General features: G+C 41.2%; 1 protein-coding gene across 6 annotated transcripts in view; it reads left to right on the top strand.

Moving 5' to 3' along the window:
- Positions 1 to 16,029, top strand: part of LOC125770057 (MOXD1 homolog 2-like) — a 503,823-nt gene that overhangs the window by 441,536 nt on the left and 46,258 nt on the right. For all 6 annotated transcript variants that reach the window (XR_007419137.1, XR_007419135.1, XR_007419133.1 and 3 more), the window contains exon 17: positions 4,630 to 4,792. The gene's annotated coding sequence lies outside the window, so the exon portion shown is untranslated. The remainder of the gene's footprint in view (positions 1 to 4,629; positions 4,793 to 16,029) is intronic.

The raw sequence follows: 16,029 nt of genomic DNA, 5'->3' as shown, positions 1-16,029 counted from the left end.
AAAACCTCCAGCGAGACGACGGCAAGCAGCAATCTTTCACTCACCGTTTTCGACGCGTTGAAGTTGTTTGTTCGCTTGCTGTTTGGACATTTTTATGATTGATTTCTGACATCTGCGCCTCCGAAGCTTCGGTAGAGGGGAAGGCGGGCGACGGTTCGCGTAGAGGTTAAAAAAGGTTTTATTGATATTTTACCCGATTGCGAGTATGCTTTCTAAATTGCGTTCGAGAGTTTTTGGCGCGCCGGTACATTTTACCATACAGAGGAAAAAAAAGAAAAAGGAAAACAAAAACACGTTTGGGAAAAGTGTTCTAAGAATTTGGTTGCATTTGGGAAATGAGACCACCGGTGGATGAGGTTGAAGAAACCATTTTTGTTTTTTTTCACAAATGGTTGGGAATGGAAGCGAAAAATAAACCATAAATCGATTATTGCAATTTTCTCTGTTGTTCCTAGAATTAACAGAGTTCAATCGTTGATTTTTTAAAGATAAACAAATTTCCTACTAAGGTTATGTGGTAAAAGTCTTGGAATTTGAAAGAGCATAGCACAAGAAGGTTTGATAAAACTTTTGTTTTAATTAATTTTAATTAACTCTTTTTACATTCATTAGGAATAATATTCCAAAAACGTTATTATAAAATAACTATTAATTATTAAACAAACGCATGTTCTTAATAGTTTTCAATGGGAAGATGCTTCCGTCCCATGAAAGATAATATCTCACATCCGGAAAACACAACTATCCCTTTATTGTTCTTTATTATAAAAATAATTCCCTTACGAGTGAGCTTAAGCCTACCGAACTTCCAAGAAAGTTGTTCCACCAGCAACGAGTCAACTTCCGAGATCGGAAAACGATTAATTCAACGCTAGCAAGTGTAGGTCGCCATCACGTCCCCGGCATTCGTACACAAGCCCTTATAAAAGACGATTTACGAAAGCATGAAACGTATTTTTCTTGTTCGCTTACTCAAGACACACATTAGAAATGGAACCGTCCGCGCCCGTATCCAAAACTTGGCTGGAAGAGAAAAAGAAAAGAAAACCTCAAAATAGGAAGCATATTTCCGTAATAAATGATTCATAAATAGTGCTTCCTGTTGCGCTTACGATTACAAACAGCGATTTTCAATCACTGTTTTTTTTACACTTACCATTCCACGCACTCGTCAGCACACTGGTGCCGTGGAAAATTGGTCGATTGGTTGGTGGTTTCAAAGGGGCTGGGTAAGGGCCTGTGAGAGGGAAAAAAAGGTTCGAAGTAAGCGAAAATACTTATCCCAAATAAATCATAACCTCACACTCACAGCATCCCTTTTGCATGGGGATGTCCGGGAGTGGCCAGTCACCCAAAACATTACCAAACTGTCATAAATAATGATCTCAGTGGCGCGCAAGAGTCTTCCAAAGAAAAAAAAGGGCGGTATACGCACCGGAGCACAATGAGACTCTGGGAATAGCTGACTGAGATGGTTTAATGTCAGCAGGTTCCTTATGGATCTTTGCGTCCAAGGCGGAAAAAACAAATATAATGAAGAAGATGACTATATAGCGGTAACAGGATGAGGGAACGAACGGGAAGGGGAAAAAACGTAGGAAATCAGTTCTATTGGTGTAGGACGCTATATGAATCGTGTGCGTCGTGTTTATGCATACCTAATCTTTCGCTTACGACAACAGTCAACCGTAGAGATAGTCAACGGCAAAAGGGGTCGCTGATATAGCTACTTCCGATCAAGAAAGGATGAGTCAAACACCGTGTGAGGAAGGCATCGAACACGGATCGATGTGTGCTTTCGTCTCGTCTTGGTTCCGGTCGTGGTACGGGCACTCCGGAAGGGAAAAATGCTGTTGTCTAGATCAAATATTTATGATACGCTGCTCACAAACGTTTCCCTGCCTCAATGTACGGGGATGGATGCCGTCCATCTTGCGCCTAAGGTTTCTTTGTCTGCCAAGGAAGGAAACATATTTGCTAAGACGCATCGTATCGGGCGAAACGATTTCTTCGACGTGGAGCTGTTGGAGGGTTAGGAAATGTCCTACATCCGGAATAGCTTCACTAAAGCCGTTCGGATGATGTGTTGGGCTTCTGATCGGTCTGCTGTTTAGCTGGACCGAGTAATCGAGTTCACAGTTTAAACGGATGCAGCAGCCAAAGAAGACTTTGGAGATTGATTTATGGATTGGTTGTATGGTCTGTAGGAGATGGGAACCACTTCATAAAACGTTCAATACAAGCAAAATTAAGGCGATAGAGTTAAGTGCAGCTATTCATACTTTAAATGATACATCATATAATCAGATAATATGACGAGCCCTATATCGGAAGGTTTTAGAGTAGATAAAATTCAGTTTAACAGCTTTTGTTTTATCATTTATTTTAATGTAGTTCGGTACATTCAGACAAGCACGAGTTGATGGCATGAAACAATAATTATTTTAAAATAGAGGCACAATGGGCAAAGACCCTTAAAGTTGGATAATTAAATTTGATCTCTCTCGATAATCTACGTGTGAATTGAATGTTTCCACTGTACTTTGCTTCCAATAATCCAAGCAGAGTGTATCGAATTCATCGCCCAACTTCTTCTTCGACATGACTTTTGACAGTTTGCCGCTAAGTAAGCCGACCGAAAGGAATGTTTGTTAGCGTTCCGGCACAGTTAAACCACAAAGGTGACAACCGCCGAACTGATTTCGATAAACAATAAACCGTGAAGAAGCTAATTCGGTGGCAGTGACCGTTTGTAGCAAAGTTAGGGTGATGCCGACAAGGTGGACCGAACCGAAAAGCATCAAAAAGGCGGATCCGGAGCAGGTCTTCAAAGGCGTTCAGTTGCGTCCAAAAACGCCCAGCAAAGCCAGTAGTCCGTTTTGGCAGGCTCTAGCAGGCACTCTATTGCTGCTGCAGCAGTGAGCACTAAGCAAGCTCAGTGTCACTGTCAGTCATGCTTCAATCTGCGAAACAACAACCGGTCAGGGTAGCTGGATCAATCAGCACCATTTAAGCACCTTATTAACGTCTCTCCACTGACCGGACGGCATTCTGTCACAGTCACGTTCACACCACGATACCAGGTCGTGTCTGGTGGCGAAGGAGAAGAAAAAACAGTTCTAGTGTCACCAATGGGCGATGTCTTCCTTTTTGATGCCTTTGAGACTTAAAGCTTACCGCACTGCACAAAGGAAAATGTAGAGGTGATGTTGCGTGGTTCGGTTTTTTCCCTCTACTCCTCATGTCATTCCCGGTCTGGAACTAGCGCTTCCGAGTTTTCCCGGCGATAGCGAATGCGATCCGGATTCCTTTAATGACTTCATCACGATTCCAAACACAGCAGCAGCGCGTCGGTAGCGTTTGGGGCCGGTCGTCTAAAACGGGGATGATGGCGTAAATGAGTGAAACATTGGAGTTTCGCTGTGGTCTGGAATTAATATATCTTAATCACACACACCCCGGACAATGGAATCTCCCGGGAATCGAGCTTCCTCCGGTCAGTGAATGTGTCGATCATCATCATAAATTATCGCTCAACTTCGCAACGCGCATCGTAAATTCGCACAGTGTGAAATTGTTGGCAGAACAATCGATAAATAGGAATCGAATATGGGAAAGGAATAAAGATAAAGAATGTATTTAAAGGAATACCAGGAAGTCGAACACATTTTTTAAATATCAATATTTCCTTTTAGAAATGAAAGTATATTTTATAGTTTTAATTCTTATAGATTTTTTTAAAATTCTCAAGTTGAAATATAAGAATTTAAAAAACAGTGTGCAAAAAATGTATTCATATTTTTAAAATTAATTAAAACTTTTAAACAAACATACAAAGCTATTAGTTTTGTCCATTATTAGGTGAAATATTCCCAAAACAACAAACTTCTGGATTTGTGAACTGCGAAAAATAACACCGATCGGAATGAAGAGATTAGAAAAAAGGCCGATTTGGAAAAGGAGTGCAATGAATTAGAAAAAGGAAAAGGAAAAAGTAAGGCAACAATTGACCGACACCGAAATGCATCAAAATAAAATTACATGGTCAAAGCGGGAACATAAAAAAAATCCTCCCAACCTTTAATAGATAAGTAACATACAAACGAGAGAATGAATGAACTAAACGAGCGAATAATAATACATGGCAACATCGGGGCCAAGTTCAACATGTTGGTTCAACGAGAAAAACATAAGGAATTAGATAGACACCGGCTGACAGATGCGACCGGGTAGAGAGAAAAACAAAAAAACAGAACAGAACAAAAAAACACAAAAAACACGTCCCTTGAAATTCATCTTTTCCTCTTGGAAAGGTGTTGCAAGCGGTCTGCCCTGAAGATGAGCTATCACGCGGCACAGCGTTGATCGGCCGGGTATGCCGGGACGTGCTAGCGAAATGGCGAGTGGTAAAGATTTTCACCTTCCATATGTGTGCGGTCCACGATCGCAAACACCACCCAGGTTTCGGTTTCGTTCTTAATGAAGTGTAAGTGTACGTGGAGCAGGCACCGAAACCCCGTAATTATTGACGCTACCATCGCCACCATCATCCCACCCCTGCTAGGCCGGACCACCCAGCCGGTACCATGTTGATGCAATTAATTAAAGATTTCTTCTTTCGGTTCTTAGGGCACCTTTTGGGCGAGGAAGCAAACCCGAACGGGACGTCATCATTCGTAGATTGGTTCGAGTGTTACTACCTTCAGGGATGTTGCCTGGTGGCAACCATAAGACCATCTGCGGCGACACCGGTGTGGCATATCGGGTATACAGGCGGCTGATGTTGATTGCGGTGAGTACAGAGCATTATTTCGCTTAGACACTAACAGTCCATTGTGTAATTGACATCGTTTTGTGGTGGCTGTGAAGCAGGAAGATTCTGTAGAATTTTGAGAAGACGAAATTGTATACAAACCTTGGCATAAGGCAAAAATAACCAAAATGTCTGATATGTTCGACATAACTTTGTTCCAAATCATAAGCGAATTTCAGGAGGTTCTCTTATTAGACATGATTTTTTTTATTCGCAACAATTTAAGACAGTTGAACTAAACTTGACCCAGATCACTTTCGGTTGACTATTTCTCAGATACATTTTTTTTGTAATTCAATTTAATTTATTTAGAACTGATTGGGTTTTGTGACTTCCTCTATTGCAGTTCTAACGAGTTTGAACATTACAGTTTTTAAGTTGGCTCAAATTAAAAAAAACTCAAAATATAGTTACATTATGTCCGTTGAAAACTAAGGGCTTAATGGGCACAAGCCTAATACCACAACTAGTTTGTCGCGTAAAAAAAGGGGAAAAACGATTCAAAAGCAACAAATTGGATGCAAAACATACTCCCGTCATGTTGACAATAAGAAATATCGCTCCACAGACATGAGTTATTAAAGTGATGATGATGAAGCCTCCTCAGGCCGACGGGTTTTTGTTGTTGTTCTCTCTCTATAGACCGAGGTTCTCCTAGTGTGGCTGTAATGACCCCACACACACACACGCACACACACAAACTCACACGCGTGTGTACTGGAAGTAATCATGATTTATTTGCATCAAGCATAGACATAAAACTGCTCACATACAAGAAAAAATCCATTCAAATACGAAACCATTTTCCATTTTTCGTACGTCAATCGATGAATGAACGATTTCCTTCGCGATACTTCGGTATCGTACTAAGCACAACGTAAAAGTCGTGGATCCTATTTTTGTGTTTATGTTTGCTACAAATTTATCATGTGAATCAATACAATTTATCTTTCCAAGTTTCTTGTCTTCGCGGTGCCTTTCTTCATACCTCATTGCCACAGCCCTAGAGTTCGATGGGTTTTTGCTTTTATTACGGCTTATTTGTGTTGGCAACATTAATCAATAAACATGTGCATGATGTAATGAGCCGATCAGCGTTGAAAAGTGGGGGAGATGGGAGGTCTCTGTTCCAAAAGGTTAGCGTGCCTTGGTACAAACCCACAAAATATTAAAAATGAGAAGAAAAAAACATTCTCACATACACACGCCATAAAGTTGACGAGGTTCCTTCTGCGAAGCCTTTTGCGTGCGCTAGTCTCATTTGGGATGAACCTGAGCGGCCGGGCCTAAAACTGCGCCCTTGCTTTCTTACTCCCACACGTGGTTCGATTGACCGAAATCGTAATGCTGATTGAGCAATAAATCTACCGTGAATGCACTTTTCCATTACGGCTGATGGCCGGAGCTTTGTTTTTCCTTGGTTAGTTGATTATGGTTCATTTTGACCTGCACCGGAAACATGCTTCGTTGCCTTTTTCTGCATACCCTTATGGTCAGTAAGATAAGCTTTTTTATGTATGTTAACTTTGGCAGGTTTGGAAAAAAACCAGTTTAAATAAGTTTAAACATTTCTTTGAATATTTATTTTTAATATTTTTCAACTAAATTACGCCTCATAAAGTACGATGTTCAACATTTTACACCCTAACTGTTCCACCTGTTACAACTTTTAGTGTTTTGGTAGATTAAATAGAAACCTTAACAATTCAAATAAATCTCGCTCTGTAAACACAGGAAAGACAAAAAAGAGGCAGAGTAGTAGTAGTAGTAGTAGACAGTTTATTTGGATGAAAATTGAATGTGTACAATATACAAATTAGACGTTAATTTTAACGGGTTCGATCTCATCTTTCCTCGTTATTTTAGGTTAGCGTTTGAGCTTGTCGGTTGTGAAAGTAAAGTATACCTATCTGGCGTTTGAAAGTTTAGTGGGAAAAATTTTGTACAAAAAACCCACGAGAGTAAGAAAAAAAAAACTTATATCTATTAACTTAACTTAGTTTTGTATCCTAATCTAATCAAAAAAGAGGCAGAAAAAACGACAATTTCTGAGGAAATTTTTTGAACCTTTCTACCAACGTTTAACATTATATTGGCATCGGTTAATGTCCGTCTCATCAGGCTCCGGACATTAATATTATACCGCGTGCGATGCGTACCGAGAAATACCATCTGCCGACCCTTTTTCTTACAATTTCGTTGTAAAAGACGGAGATTTTCACGCAAAAAAACGAGTGGAAAGAAACACCCGAAAACCGCTCACAGTGGAAGCGAAAACACACATACAAAAGGGCACTTTGCACTTTGTGTTCTTAATTGCTGCAAAATGGTGCACATTCCGGAACGGAAAGGAACGCCAACGAGATGCAGATCGAAATGAAGAGAAGCGAAATAAAAACCTTTCCACCGGGCGAAGCTTCGAAACACTTGGCTGCAATTTAAATTTATGATTCATACCGAACGCGCCTCTGCGTAAAAGGTTGCAGTTTTAGTATTTGGTTTGCCTTCTCCTGGCGCGTTTAAAAACACTAACCGCTTGACTTGGTGGATCATGTTGCAGCTTCCAAATGGTTCTTTATTATATTTTCTTTCTGTCCTTTTTTTTTGTTCATTAAGTTTTGCCCCAAAATTCGCTCTCCACTTATGGCGAAGAAATAAAGCAGCAAAGCGTACCAAGCGTCAAAACACACGAGCTGCGAGGAAACCGTCGGTGCAAGATTGGACAGAAATTAAAAGTTGTAAAAATTAAGATAAATGATTGTCGCACTGATAATTAATTCCAGCCATTGTGCGCAACGCCTTCATGCTGCCGGGAAGGTGGGAACACACGCAGTGCCGCTGTGCGTGCTGCATTTTGTTTGGATGTGCTTTTAGCGCTCGATTTGTTGCCATATTAGTGAAAGAGAGAGGTTTGTTTTTTTTTAGTTGTTGTGCGATGCATCGCCTGCCAGGTTTTTGTACCCTTTGTCTGGGTGCGCAATTGCAACCGTCGGCAAATGAATATTTCATTCTGTCTTGCTGCGCAGGACGCCATGTCGCGCTTGGGTTCATGTTGTATGTTTTTATTTCTTAGATTCCTCAAACATCATCAAACATAACGCAGAAGAACTTGATGCACCCTTAAGATGCACCCGGGAAGAGATAGAAGGTGGAAGAACTGAAGAAGAAATGAAGAAAGAACCCAACGGGAGTTTTATGAGATGTGCCTTTCAAATGTGCCATCCATTCGTCACAGAAACACTCACAAATGCGTTCCTTGTTGCACAGATGTAACCGAAACGCACATCCCCCCTTTTTTTTCGTTAGTTCGATTCGCAATTATTCCACTGAATGATTGCTCAATTGATAGGGCTACTAGAGTCAGAAAATAGGCACAATTCTCACCGCTTTGCTTGCGCGGTGGGACAATTTTTCTTGCGCAAATTGGCAAAAACCGTAAGTACGCATAGCGCGCAAGCAAAAAAAAATCGAAACAAACAAACGTTTGTCCTTCGAACTGGAGCGAGCTTTTCCTAGGCAGGCCGAACATTCCGCTGCTGCCCGTCGCGGAAAGATATTTCCGTAATTGACTTCTCCTTTGCGGCTGTCCACGCTTCTCTGCATGATCGCGGACCAAGATCGATCCGGCCAAGAAGAAAGCAAAAAATAAACTATGAGTTAAAAGGGTTTGTAATGCCACCCGGAAAGTAGCTTCCATGCCCTCCTTCTCCGCAGTAGTGGTTGTGGTAAATGATTTATTTATTGCAAAATATTTCGCCATTCTTTAACACGCCGATCGGCTCTCGAGCGCCCGCCTCTCGAAGTGGTGGAACAGGTTTACGGTTTTTTTTGCCAATAAGTACGCACGTTCATGTGTTGTTTTAGCTCCAGTTGATAGTGGCAGCTACTGAGCAAATATAGCAGATCGAAAGGTCCGGCAAACGATCGCTCATGATCGATCAATAAACCGTCAACCCGACCTGGTAGATTGACGGCTCTGACGGCTTTAGGCTTCTGGTTCTGGTTTTGCACGGTTGCCGATGTGGACAGTACGCCTAGGAGGATTTTCATTAAACCTGCCCGCCTTCGATTTGTTGGATGGTTTTGAGAAAAAACAAAAAAACAAAACAGACGAAAGAAAGATGGTGTATGTGGAATTTAAATGAAGTGATTACTAGCAGAAGATTTTCTTTGCTTCCCGAAGCTCCCGAAGAAGGCCGTCTGACATTCGTAAAACCTTTTCTATCCCGAACATGAGGCAGCCATCTCACTCCCACTGCCCCGATTTGTTATCATAATTTTATGCTTCCATTTATGAGATTATGATCGGTCGTCAAGATAAAACCAACCACCGTCTGTGCGTTCAGGGTCGGTTCCACCCCGGATTTGATCGTCCGATACACGCCGAACCACACGAGAGATCCCTCGGACCGGTTTATTTCCCATCCAAATACGTTCGTTCACTTATCCCGCAAGTATCGACCACAACTATCTCCGCATCAACAGTTGCATCGGCGAAATGGTTCAAACGGGGATGTGCCTTCCTACTTCCAAGGCTTCGAACGACGATACTACCTTTACCTGGTGGACCGCCTTCGGGAGTTCCGTTCCGGAGCTTAAGAACACACGTGTCCATCAAAACTCGGGACACTCGGGAACAGGTAGTCAGGCCGACCCGTTTCTATCATTAAAAACCGATCAGCAAGTGATCTTTCCCGGGATGGTGTCCCGGGGAATGCAGAAGCCGCAACTAGACCTTTACCAGGTTTTGACATCTTGTTCTTGCCCGGGTGGGAATAGTTGTTTGTGTGTTCCTGATAGTGGTTTTTGGGTATTTCGGTGTGGTCGTCAAGGTTTGTTTGGTGAAGCCAAAACGATGCGCCTCATTGCGCGTTCTAGAGATAAATGATGCGTAACTGTCAACGTACGTATCGGGTCTGTTAGTCTGGGAGAAAGAAACATAATGGTAAGCGATAAATTAAAGGTCACATCACAAATTAAAGGTCCTCGAGTAGGCTCGGGAAATACTTTGGTTCCAGTTAATTGGTATTTAATTCTTATTATCTTGTTCCAAAACATTTCCTTTGAAACTTCCTTTCCGACTTGAAAGGTTAATAAACAAAGGATCTTTATCATGAAGTGACACTTGAGAACATCAGGATAGCAAGATGCATTCTCTCCCCAATATCCTAAGGACACAGTATTTAATCAGGTGCCTTCAGATAATATTTTAACGGCTCACTGGTTGGAGCTTCCTACCCTTACATCACTAGCTCCACAAAGTTACGCCACATCCGATCGTTCAATCAATTAAAGACTGACTGCAATCTTCTCGGATGTCAAATCGCTGGCAAAGGATCACCATCATCAAATGAAGGAAATTGAGCTTTCAGCGGGTCATGAAAAATGGACAGTAAAGGGGTGTTTTTTGCGCTACACAATTTTTCCCCTAGACCTGCCAGCTTAAGCAGCACTATTGGCAACAACGTTATTAATCATCAGTCTGCTCCCAATAGTGTACCGTCCAAGCGTTTGTAACATTGAAGCCGAGCATTGATAAATGACAAACCGCTTTCCGCATGTCCGAACGAATCAATGTACACCAAAACCGAACCGAAGAGAACTCTGTTATGCAGGTTCGTGTGATTTCCTTTAGTTCGCTTTTGTTTGCCATTCGGTTGTCTTGGCGTGTCCCTGAATATATGGTCACGAAGCGGTTTCCAGTGTAAAGTGAACTATTAAAAAAAAAACTACATCTTCTCGTTATGACTTTATGCAGGATTTTCCTCCAGTTTTTTTTTTTGGCGAATGTGTGTGCATCGTGGTGTATGTTTGTTAGCAAATGCGCTTTCCGTTCTGCGATCATAATTGTGAGGAAACGTTCTATATAGCTCAGGCTAGGTACTGGTGACAGCATACATTTTTATGATTCATTCCCCGATAAAGTATCGTCGAACCAGACATTCCGCAATACCACCGGCAATACCGACTCCGGGAGGTCATCGGAAGGTCTCCCATGGGACCCCGGAACCGGGAACGGCATCACGAAGGAAAAAGCGCAAAGAACGCAAACCGCGCATCCAAGTGAGATAAATATTGACTTTTCGGGAGTGCATACCGAGCACCGATCCGAGGTACGGTCGCAGTCCAGTTTCTGAGGTCGAAAATGTGACCGTAACGTCCTGGCGACGGTGGTCGGTGCAACATCCACTCTGTTTGGAAGCTCGCAACTAACTTGGCACCGTCACAGTACGTCGAACGTCGAAGCAGAAACCGATTCGATAAGAATCGCAAAAATAACTTCTCCCTGGTTGTACCTCGCAAAACCAAACCCCCACAGCCTAATTCCCTGACCCCCCTTTAGCACTGTCCACAAACCGTACAGCCAATGTTTCATGGTCTGGTGCCGTGGTCGGGGTCTTACTGAACTTCCCAAATGGAAGTCTTCCGATCTGGACGATTTCTACAGGGAGGACGGTACAGGAGAGCGAAAGGGAGAGACAGCAAGAGCATAATTTTTAATTTATTACATTTTAAATTCAATATTGTGGCACAAAACGTTGCACAAATCGTTGCGGTTTCTGTACGGATTGGGGTTCGATCCCGGGGATGGAGTTTTTTTTTTGCTCGATGTGTGTGCGCGCCGGCTAATGTGTACAATTACATACATCCTTCGGGTGGATTTTATGGGCAGAACGTGCGGTCCCGGTGAGAGAATGTTTGCGGTGCGAGGTGGCTTTTGTTTCGATTGCAGCCAATTTCTGATGCAGTTCCGGGACACACTGGGCTGCACTATATTGTGCTGAGTTATGAGCCGGCTTGTTAACAGCGCCACGCAATCGAAGGGCAATCATTGCAACGGGTTTTGTGAGGCGATTTGTGTAGTTGAGAAAAGAGGAACGGTATCGAATAGTAAGTTTGATAATTTTTCAAATGTGATGTTTTCAATTAAAAGAAGATGTGATTAATTTAAATTTAAAAGTAATTGAAATTTTAAAATGTAATCCACAGATTGATGAAATTATTTCAAAAAGAAGACATTGTTCATGAAATACTTTTGGAAAATTTATAAAATTTTGCTAAATTACTCAAAAAAAAGCTAAAGCTATAGCCTTAGTAAATTTTCAAGTTTTTATATTTTTTTCAATTTTTTCAGATTTTTTACTCTTTTTTTAATTTTAAGCATTATTTGAGTGAAAAGAAAGTCATTGCAACTCATTGGCATTAAAATAAATCAATTTAAATTTTTTTGCAAAATTTCTCAAAAAAATGGCAAGGGGTACCCCTTATGAAATTTTCGAGTTGAAAATTTTTTAAATTTTTTTTCTGATTTTTTATTTTTTTTTTATTTTAAAGCATTGTTTAAGTGAAAAGAAACTTATTGCAACTAATTCGCATTAAAATAAATCAATTTTTAAAATTTTTCAAAATTTCCCTAAAAATACTAAGGCTATAGCCTTGGGAAATTTTCAAACTTTAATAATTTTATTTTATTATTTTTTTGCTGATGTATTGCCCTTTTGAGACGGTTAACCAATCATTCCGAAATGCAACTCAAACTGCACATCATAACCCATTCTTTACACCAAATCCACATTCGCTAAACTCGTTACATAAGCCGCTTTACATTTCTGATAATTTCGAAACAAAACAAAGCGATCCAAAACGAACCGAAAAGCAACTGAAAAAAGAATGGCTCTGGCGATAAGATTTCGTCCACTCTGCAGGTGTGTTTCGGGACATACAAAAAAAGTAATTCTCCACACTGGTATACCTCCAAGATAGAGGTGATTCGTATTGGGGTGCACAGAAATAGCAAACATCCTTCTAAAACTCGTATTTTTTCCTTCTGCTTTTGCTGTTCGTTCAATTTTTCCCAAAACCGTACAAGGGAAATCGGTTTTAACAGGAAAAGCTACAAAGATACAAACGACGTTTTGGTTTGTTGCGTGTAGCTTTCCCTGCTGTTTGTTTAAAGCGAAAGACAGCTAAAACCAAATGTTCGGTAAAGTTCATTTACTGATAAAAAGAAGCTCCAGCACCGTTTTGTGCTTTCTCGTTTTGCGCGTTTTGATGAGCCACAGGAAATGGAAAACATAACCTAACCACCAGTGGTCTCGCTACACATCCTGCGGGTATATAAGCAATAGACGACCGAATGAGTTACTCTTTCGATGGAAGGACGCAACACACAAAATGGAAGAAGCACCAAAAAGCCCTTCATGCATCATCCGTGTTACTTGGCCGCGGGGGCATTTATGGGGCGATAGATGAAACACGTACGTAACGTAGTACACAGCACACATCCTAGAGAAAGGGAAGGCCTCACAGCTGAAGCAATCTGCCCCACGGGAGGTCGTTTTAAAAAATACAAATTCACACAAGGCAAACGCAACAGCAAGAAAAAACAAATGCCAAAACCAAAACCCTTCTCCCAATGCAAGGATCTCGAAAGGATTAAGGTGAGCCGAGCTTACTTGAACTGAACGTTACCTTTAAAGTACGAACAGCGCAAGGAAAGCATTTATTGTTTCATCTGCTTTTACTTTTATTCTCATCCCGAAAGTGGTTCGACGTGGTAAAGGGCGTTTCTTATCGGGTTTCCCGGTTGCAGGCTTGCGGGAATGGTCTGGGATTAAGCAAAGCCGCCTGAACTTATGCAATTTTTTGGGAAGGCGAAAGAAAAAGAAAAATTGTAAACCATAAACACTTTTCCTTTGTGCAGGTGGAAATAGAACCACTTACTTTCATGGATTTGTTTCGTTAAGGTACGGACAAAGTGTGAGGAGCAGTCGTTGGTTTATGTTTCAGTTTTGTTTGTTTATTTGTTAGGCAAATACATTTTTAAAGAGATTTGAAGATGTGGTCTTCTATTTCTATAAATATTTTTTTATTTGATACAGAGTTACAAAGAAAGCCACGGTAACCTTTTTTGGTCATAAAATGTTAAACTCTTCCTTTAGAAAAGGTCTCAGTTTTCTCTCCTTATTTTTCTCATAAATCAACCACTTACGTTTAGTGTTGATAAGAATCAATCCTTTCATTTAAGGTCAAAATCCCTAACAAAAAATCATTTCGACATGACAAGGTTTTTCTTACGTTAATGTTCAAAAGCAGTGTGTATGTGTGCGTGTGCTCCGACAACTGCGTTGAGTTGAAACATTAAATTATTTAAGGTTAATTAGATATAAAAATTAATTATGTCAGTATATCAAGCGTGTGCGGATAGTTCCCAGTTAAGCGTGGCTTCTCATCAGAGCCAGTTCCTTTAGACCCAAACCTGTGGCTTTAGAAAAATAGAAGACATTTGTTTCGTCGTCTGTTCCGCGCTCCAGCTTCTTCTGCTTCTGCCTTTAAAAGAAATGGGCATTAAGCCCGTTTCGTTCCTTTTTTTTTTGTTTAGTAGCCGCTTCTACGGAAGCTCACGGTAGGAAACTGACCGTGCGGCTCCCGAGGGGTCCGTGGCCCATCCCGGAGGTCGCGACCAGATCGACTCCGATAGACGACTGTCTCTCTCTCTTTCTCTCCGTTCACGTTTATAACCCACCAGAGCAGCATCATCTTCACCAGCAGAGGGTGCGCGAGAATTAATTGCCTTCCACGGAATCTCTTTCAACCCGAAACAAGTTGATAATTTATTCAAGCTACACATGTACGAACAACGAGTTCGTCGCGTTAGATTAGTATCTTGCGGAAGATTAACGCACTCACACTCACCGGAGGCGTGTGTTGCCGTTCGGGTTTTGGCGGGCCCTGTTTCGCTTAGGTCACGCTGCGCCACCTTTTCGGTGGTGATCTTGTTCCTTCCACACCGTGATCTTGACCCACCCAACCGCCTCCCACTCACCCCTTTACACGCAAAGTTCGATTGGAAGCCTAATAGGCTTGCTCATTAGGTAATGCGCGGGTTTTCTCGCGGGGACTGTTTTCTTCTCGGGGCGTCCCCATCGCCACGTTGTGTACCACATTTCAACACGCTTGTACGATCGCGCCTGAACGGTGGACAGGTGTGGTGTCTGGTTTTTGTGCGACAAAACAAAGACACCAACCAGAAGAAAACGGGGTTGGGGGGGGCTAAAAAGCAAACGACGACGCCACCAAATAAACACCACTCCACCATTCGCCACCATTCGCCATTGCTGGAACGGGTCGTAAAATTGATGAATATTATACGCTGAAAAGCTGGTACGATGAGGAGAGAAGAAATTAGTCCTGGATTAGAGGGAGTCCGACCTGGTGGAACAGGAATGCTTACGGCGAACTCCCCTCGGAAACGAGAAACATTTTAGCTTGAGTTATGGATCGAACGGGTCATTTGCGCTGCAGTGTGTAAAGTATTTTCCCATCGAATTCTTTGCGCAATTTATTCGATCGGTTGTGTTGATTTAAACCATTTCCCGGAATGGGGCGTTTGGTAAAGTTCTGAGGGGAGTTTTTTTTAGTTATAATTAACTTAAAGGTTATAAAATCCTCATTTAAATTCGTGGAAGAAAGAAAATAGAGCATTACCAATATTCATAACGGAAGAAACTTAAGTTGTCGTAAATAAAAAATCATCTTCCTTGGAAAAGGTTCATTTAAAAGAAAGTAGTTGAATATATAATTTTACTCAAACGGTGGTTTTCTATCATCCTTAATTTGGCCGCAATAAAGAATGTTTTTCTTTATGTTTATGTCAGCAAATAATTTGGCAAACTGGCAAAGAGATAATGATTTGTAACAATTTTTGAAAAAAGATCCTTCATTAAAGATCTGATAGAAAATAATCACTCCCAACTTGAAGAATTGACAAAAACATAAAAATTCAATTTACTTTCTTCAATTCATAATTTATTACAGCCCTTGACAATTGATTTACAATTATTTGACCGAACATCAGCAGCTTTAGAAATTATTTCATTAACAGTCTTAGACGAACAAAGCAATTCATCAATTCAGTTCAAACCACAAGCAAGTAAAGAAAAACACATTTTATGCCCCTAGGAAACATCATTAGCATTCCTCCGCACTAAAACGTGGAGAAGAAAAAAAAACACTGAACATGAGTAATTCTTTTCTCTTCAAAACATATGTCCGGGTCACAACCGATCGTGGCGCCAGCAGTCTAGCGCCACAGACACGATCACGATTTGTTGGCCGGTCTTTCCTTTCCTTTTTTTTGAAGGTTAGTAAATGATAAAAATCATTTCTTTTCTAACGCGTGACGCATGCTAAGCGAACGGGTTGGTTTATGGGGA

The sequence above is a fragment of the Anopheles funestus genome, chromosome 3RL, assembly GCF_943734845.2.
Source record: "Anopheles funestus chromosome 3RL, idAnoFuneDA-416_04, whole genome shotgun sequence".
NCBI classification, from domain to species: domain Eukaryota; kingdom Metazoa; phylum Arthropoda; class Insecta; order Diptera; family Culicidae; genus Anopheles; species Anopheles funestus.
Note: the sequence above shows the minus strand (reverse complement) of the source record. Positions and strands in the feature narration are given on the sequence as shown.